The 7882-nt window shown below is 36.4% G+C and overlaps 1 long non-coding RNA gene across 1 annotated transcript; it reads left to right on the top strand.

Moving 5' to 3' along the window:
- The first annotated feature begins 660 nt into the window (after positions 1 to 660).
- Positions 661 to 2701, top strand: LOC135299956 (uncharacterized). Its single transcript, XR_010361798.1, has 3 exons — positions 661 to 787; positions 2207 to 2341; positions 2457 to 2701. It is a non-coding gene; the product is annotated as an uncharacterized LOC135299956 (long non-coding RNA).
- Positions 2702 to 7882: the final 5181 nt, after the last annotated feature.

Raw genomic sequence — 7882 nt, 5'->3', positions numbered from 1 at the left:
AGAGTTTGAGGAGTCTCTTCCTTGGAGATATTCAGAAGATGTCAGAATGGTCCTGCCTAACTGGCTCCAGGTGCCCCTGATGAGGCCATGGCTTGGAACAGGTGCCCTCCAGAGGCCCCTTCCAGCCTCAGCTGTTCTGCGATTATGTTGACTTAAAAACCTCTTGTCAAATTTCAAGGTTGAATCTGTGGCACTTTCAGGCCACAATTTGTAGACAAAACCACAGTATTACTAATTGTACTGAGGAGTATGAAAGAGTTCACTTGTTGCATGACTTGGCTAAGTCAGTCATTAAAGGTTCATGTTTTCTGTATTTCTAAATAAGAGATTAACAGAGTGTGTCTTTATTACAACAGACTGTGAAAAAGTTTACACTGCAATAACACTTCAATATAAGAAAAATGTTGCTCCCTCTATAACTCTGTATTAAGTGTGACTAGGTGTACACTAAATTTCAAGTACTCTGGACTACTACTTCATCACTATTTCCAACATGCACAAGCACACAGGTAAAATATAGCCCATCTTTCCAGAAAAGTTCTTCCAAAAGCCCAAGGGTAAAGCTACGGGTGTGGTCATGATGTGGTAGTACCAGCCACTGCTGTTTTAAAGATACCTTGTGATATCCAAGGAATATCTCTTGCTAACCAGCTTCTCTATTGTGCCTAATCGAGTGATTACTCTTTTGCCACCTTCCTCTGCATCTTCACTGCTCCTTAGAATTCCAACAACAAGATTTTTTTTTTTTTTCATTTTACTTTTGCTGATTTCAGGATTTTGCTAACTGGTGAGTTGATAAACTTAGGAAAACTGTTAGAAGTAGGCTACTCACAATACTATAGGTATCCTCACAAGTTAAAAGTGTAATCTTTCATTGTAGCATAACTATTTAGAACTCATGGGCAATATCCACACAGCATGTGCACAGTGCTCCCACTGATTTAACAAATTACTGAGGACATAACAAGCACTTAAAACTGTGAGGTGACATTTGCCTACATCTCATCAGTTTAGATGAAATGCTAAAATTTATTACCACAATGAGTGATTACTTTTTAGTCTTGAATCCAAACACTACTGTGGCTATAAAGAGACTCATACTTTGGTACGCAACAGTAGATAAGGACTTTTTAAAAGATAACTAAATTTGGCTATGTTAGATAGTTTTCAAAAGGTGTGTTCCAAAGAAAGTGTTAAGCTCCTTAAAAATGTTCCTTCAAAAATGTACTACAATTGGATTCATTCTGTTTCTAAGAACGCTGCTGTAGACCAGATTCAGACACTGTTGTTCAAAAGTAAAAGGTATGCATACAAATATTCCTAATTTGGAAAATGCTTATACTAGAACTGCTTATTGAAAGGACAATAGACTGTTCTTTTTAAATGCCAAAATTAAAATACTGTATAAGTTAGTAAAATATTTTGCTAGGAAGAAAACACATTAAATAAGCCATCACCCTGAAATGATAAGAATTTCTATTGGTGTAAAACACACTTACCTAACTCTTTATTTAACTGTGGGGGTAGTTCCACAAACTTAAGAGAAAGTTTCTGCTCTTTCTTACTATGAATTGTTGCTGCTGCAACCCCTCTCCCATTTAAAATCACTTTACTTAGAATGATGTACATTTTGAGCATTGGAATATATTTGTAAAACTGGTAGTTGCGGTAACAAGATGAGGTTTACATGTCTGTCCACATCAGCACCATGTACTCAAGATGGATTTCAGCTGCCAAAAAGGTCAATCCAAACTGCTTGCACAAACCTGTCTTTATGCTCCTGTTTATTATGCTCCCATGTAGTCGATGTCTCGTGCACTAAAACAGTGCAGCCATATGTCAACATCTCTCTGGTGGTTCCCAATGTTCTAAACAAGAGCAAGGGTGCACTGAACCTCCCATGTAAACTTTATACAACAGATTCAGCAGAACTGTAATTATTTACAAAATGATGGCATGAGAAATCTCTGGATTTATATCTCACTTTAAAGTAACAGGGATTGTGTCCACATAATTCTTGAGTTCATGGTAGGTTTCTAATTTACTTTCTCATTTTCGGTATCATAAGATACAAGTCAGCATTCTTTAAAAATCAATGTTACTAATTTTTAAAATTATTAATATATTTGTAACAAAGCACTTTTCTTTCTCTCTGGTTTTCCTATTTTTTTTTTTCTTTTCATTAAGGCACTATATTTTATTACAGATGAACCTGTATGTTGAGTTATTGGCACTACACAGCACTTGTGTCTTGGATTCCCTGGACAGAAAGGAGTAAGTAGACAAGGAAAGCACAAAATTCCCTCAGATGCAGAGGACAACTGCAAAGTATCATTTGTAGGTAAATTCCACTGAACTCCACCTTTGAGCTTCTCTCAAAGCCTGACATATTTGTCACTATGTCAGGTCCTCAGCTGACAGACAAATGACTGTGTTTTTTCCATTGCTCTTTGCAGACAAACGGAACAGGACAGCAGAGAGAGTCAGGCCTACCTGAAACTAAGTGCACTCAGGGATTCTGACCCCAACTGATACCAGCTCTACAGGACTATCCCTCACCAGTCCTCCCTTAAATTTGTGTCCCTCTCAGTTTTCTTCCTGCATACTTTTACAGTCTCCTTTTAAACCCTTTTTCTCTCCCCTCAAGCAGAACATGTACAATGAATCAAGCTGCTTCTGTAAGATCAGACTAAGTGACTAAGTAAATACAACACCTTAGTTTTTAACTTAGCAGCCACAATGTTTATGAACATTTGCATCGACTGCTTTTCAGTTGCTTTGACATTTTCATATGCAATTAATATACATTAAGGTATTCCTACAGAGTGCATATTGAATTACCTTTGTTCCACGTAGAAAAGCATTTTGTTGTTTTTGTTGCAAAGCTAATATATAATGAAATAATAATGATTATTTGTAATACAGTGCTGCTTGTCTTAGGAGCTCCAATGATTGAATATAATGCAGTATTTATTATTTCTAGTTCAGGACAAGCAAACAGTGTTAAATGGCTTCTCCAGAATCCATGGCTCTTGGTCCCCTGCTCCAGCCACTCTTACCACAGTTTGTTATTTCTCTATGCTGGTGGGCCTCTTGCCTGAGTTTAAGGCAGTTAAATAATGTAATTAAACAATTAAGATGATTGTCCTTAAATGATCAATTAAGACAGCATTCTAAACATGCTTCCTCATTTGGAATTTAGCCTACTTTCTATCTCCCTCTGTGTATCAGAGACAAGGCAGCCAGGCTAAATTCAGAAATCACTGTACTCCTTATGTTATGTGGTTTATCCTAATCTTACATGAGTGCTATGTGGTGAGTGTTCCTTTTTAAGGGCAAACTTGGATCTACACAGCCAATCAATGCAGCCAGCAGCTGTGTGGATTTAATATGAAGAAAAGACAATTTTTACTTCTTGCTGTACCACATATACATGTTACATTCTTAATATCCAGCAGATATAACAAGGGAGTTCTAGAGTTGCAATGAATGTCCATGTTAAACATGTGAAGTTTGCTGAAGTAACCTTCATGCACTTGCTCAGAACACTTTTTGTTAATTGTACTGGAACTGGAGCAATAAAAACCAAAGCCAATGATAGCATGCTTACCACACCTCTATTTAAATAATTACCAGGCAGAACTGAGCTGATAGAAAGAGAGAAGCTGCAGGGATTTTGTCATATATAAATAAAACTGGCATGTCTAAAACATGCTTCATCTCTAACTGTAGATATTGTAATTTAATTTAAAAGGAATAATATTTAAATAAAAGATTACCCACTTAAACAAGTTTTCTCTCAAAGCCTCCCTCTCTTTTAACAGAGTTTTAAGTCACTCTGTTTAGATCCTTTGCAGAACTGGTGTCTTTCTTTACTACTTTCAATCCGTATCATAAACATTCAGTGTTATTACAGACATCATGGTATCAAACTCCAGATAGTCTGATGTTTTAGGGGAAAAAATTGGACTATTTAAAGTGATTATAACTTTCCACTTGATAGTTTAACATTCTACAATCATTACTGAGTCTGCAGGCACTGTTAACCTGTTCTGGTGAGACAAACATGTCTTTTCTAATGTTTACTGAGATATTGTAAATTACTTAACGTACAGCAGAGTACGTTTTTCTCAGTTAATCTAGATCTGATCCCTGAGGGGCTATTTATTACATATGTATACAACCTGTCTGTAGAAGTGAAGTTAATGTAATATGACACAAGTAGCACACATTGTTTAAATGTGTTCCAGAAAGTTAGCAAATTTAGTTAAAAGAATACTTACATGCTCTTCTGCCTGGAAAACAATGAGGAAAAGGGTTCTAAATATTAAACACTGCTGTTCACTGTAGGTGGCCAATTAATACACTGTATCCAAGCTGGAACAAATCCTTCAAATATATACATAAAGCATATAATCTCTTATCTGCTTAGGCATGATCAAATTTTTAACAAATCCTAGTAACTTCAAACACAGCTTTAATGGGATGTAGTACTAAAACATGCAAAGTAAAGAACAGAGTTTTTAAGAACATAATCTGTTTTAGAATGTTTCAAGAGAACTGCTTTGAAATGCAATTATAAACTTAACCCATGAGTAAATGTGTGCCATCTTGCAGAATTAAGTTACATGAATTAATACATATAGAAAGAGGTACCTTCTTGTTCCTAACATCTATCACAAATTGAAAATGAGGGTTTACATCTCAAGATACAAAAGTATCTTGAGATGGTTCTAAAGGGTAGCTATGTTTAACACAGGAGCAAATTTATGGCTACAAGCTTGGTCCCTGTAAAAGTTTTATTTGATGATGACAGAGAGAGTTTACTTGAGGGAGAACTGTACAGCTATTCTATGCCCTGATAAATAGTTTGAATATATTTTAAGAGCACCTATCTGACTTTTGTATCTTTATCTCATTAACCTAAAATTAACACAACACATCTTTTTCTCAGGGTGCCAAAAGCTCAGAGTAGGAGTTGCTGGTTCCCAGACAGTCCCAGCTTTCCCTTACATGTATAGTGAAGATACTTATTCCAAAGGCTGTGCTTCCAGTTTCCTTCTTGTATGCAGAAAATGAGTTTTTCCTCACTGGTTAGGTCACTTTTTCTTGTGGTTTACAGTTCACTTGTCTGCATGACTGAAAAATGAGACATATTTTGAAAAGAGCAATATGGGTTTAGGATTGGTTCAATTATCTTGAAGACAAAGTGCAAACTGTTTCAGGTCATAAAATCTAGAATCATTTAAGTTGGAATAGACTTTAAAATGGTCAGTATGTTCTGTACAGAGAGGAACAACTCAGCCTAACTGCCTCTCATTCTGAGACAAAAATTAGCACCTGATAATTTAAATTTTCTTTCTTTTCCCAAAATCTGTTGGGATTCCTGATTAAGAAAAGAAATACACTATATGCTTGTGATGCAAGCCGTGTTCTCTAATACAGTAAGCAAACTTTTAGACTATTTACAGACCACCCTGTTAAAGACCAGTGAACTCTGTGAAGATGCCCTTTCCAGTGTTTTGATGCTACAGTGAAAACCAAAAGCAGTGGATTTTTGCCATATATGGCAACTGCGCAAGGTGTGCTTTTTGATCTTTATTCAGTGAACAGTCACAGTCAGACTTGAAAAAAGATGCAGAAATATAACTGAAAATTCAGTAGAATTTAGACAATCATGAAAAGGCTATTCAGCTCACAAATTAATATATATTCAGCTCTCCTAAGTATAATCAAACTCTAAAAGCACCTCAGTTTTCAATTTTAAGAGTCCTGGGTGCCTTCATTACTGCTCTCATGCCTGCCTCTAAACACATCAGTTACCACAGAGCACAGCAGCTCATCAGACCTTAATTCCTGCCTAACCATGAGACCCTGAGGATCTCTGGCCAGTTTGTAGACATTTGAGATCAGCTTCAAAAACCAATGCAATAGTAATAACAGCTTCTGTTTTTTTAAGATATGGCAAAGAGTTAGATTACCACTACTTTTTATTTCTAGTCTAGCACTTGCAGAATACACTACCCTCTGCCTAAAAAGATTCAAATTCTTTGCAAAGCAAGTCATCACTGCAGGCTGGAAAAGAAATGGATGTGTATGTATGAAGGCTAGAATCATTGTGCTGAAGCTTTTTTTGGAAAATCAAGGTTTGAAGGTTTCCATTCTATGCCTAGAAAAAAACAGGAAAATATGTGGAACTGGGCTATTGTCTCATGCTTCAAGAACAGTATTAATAATTTGTAGGGGGGAAAATTAGTCTACAGATGATTCTAGCACTGGTAAGCTCCTGGGTCGCTTGCTGCTAGAGGGAAGGCTTCATCGCCAAGACTGACAACACTGTCCATACTTGCTCTAAGGAATGCAATCTTAGTGGTCAAGACTCAAGGGAAGAATTAGTGTCCTTTATCCCTCTGAGACAGTTATGGCCTCTACTAATCACAGCAGAGGAAAAGTTTGAATCCTCTATAATGGAAGAAGGACTATCTACTTTGCAAGCCCAGTGTGTGAGCACTAGTAATAGACAGCTCAATTATTTTGGAGGTTGTCATGGCCACTGGAGGATTTTAAAAAAACCCAAACAATAACAAAATAACCCCCAACAAAACCAAGAAAACCACAACAAACCAAACATCAAAGAAACCTACTGAAACTTCTGTTATTCTTGAAGTTATGCTGTGAGAGGGACTTCTGCTGCTCTAACAGAACCAAGTGCTCACCTCTCAAACATCTCATGGCAGGAATTGAACATGCACCTCTGCCTTTACCCCTGTCCAGTGAATAACTAGATGCTCAGTGGCTCTGGCTCTGGCCTTCCAAGGCCTTTCTCTTTCTATAAATAAAATCAGTGTTTCAAGCCTACTGTGCCACAAGCACAACATGAAAATGGCAGGATGGAGTAGTGAGCTCCAGCCCTCGGTGTGGAATGACATTGCTTGTACCTTTGTATCTGTGTGTTTTCAGAGATACAGAATGTCCTGTTCAGATTTGCAAGTGCCAAGCTAGCATTTACCACACATTCCCCAGTTTTAGCACTACTTGAAGGTCTTTCCTAATAAATAGCACCCTGAGTAGGAGAGGAACAAGAACTTAAAATGAACCTAGATGTTTCCTCTTCAAATGAATAAGTAAGCTGTTTTCATTTTTAATTAAGTTTGCTAGAAAGATTATATTATTTTTCCCACTTTTACTATACTGATTTGAACTATATTTATTACAAACCTGATTTATGTAGCTTTCTACATCTAGAACAACTCTTGTTCTGAAAGAAATAATGGGGATGTCAAGTACCCAAACAGAAGCAATTCCTTTTGTAGTCAGTATAAAGCAGGGAAAAGAAAGAACTCTGCTGTAATCTGTACTAGTTTGGAAATGCCTCTAAAATGCATATGAGACTAAAGATTCCAAAACAGGATCTTGATCCAATCCCAGTGAGTTTAACTGAAAGACCCTCCACACCAAACAGGGCAAATTCCATCCATTTTCAACCAAGTCCTCATATCTTTACAGTGATTTGAATGTTCTCTTCCATGTTAAGAGGAGATGACAAATATATTCAGGTACAACATTATATTTATTTAAACATTTATTCCTGGTCCCCGTAAAGTCACTGCAAATTCTACTAACCTGAAGAATGTATTTATGTGAAAACCTTTCTCCATAGCTTCAGCACTATAATCATTGGAGTTTATGAGTTAACATTTTCTTAGCACTGTTTGACTAAGGACTAAATCTTTGTATCAATGAAATATACAACAGAGGTCATTTAATCAAAATATTCCTAAATTATATGCCTGGTTCTCTTTGAAGAATTCAAAATAAAATATAAGTATTTATATGGGGTTTTTTTAGACATGGAGACACTAAAGAATAGGGAAAAAGCAAT

The sequence above is a fragment of the Passer domesticus genome, chromosome 4 (genome assembly GCF_036417665.1).
Source record: "Passer domesticus isolate bPasDom1 chromosome 4, bPasDom1.hap1, whole genome shotgun sequence".
Lineage (NCBI taxonomy): Eukaryota > Metazoa > Chordata > Aves > Passeriformes > Passeridae > Passer > Passer domesticus.
This window is presented reverse-complemented; position numbering and strand designations above follow the sequence as displayed.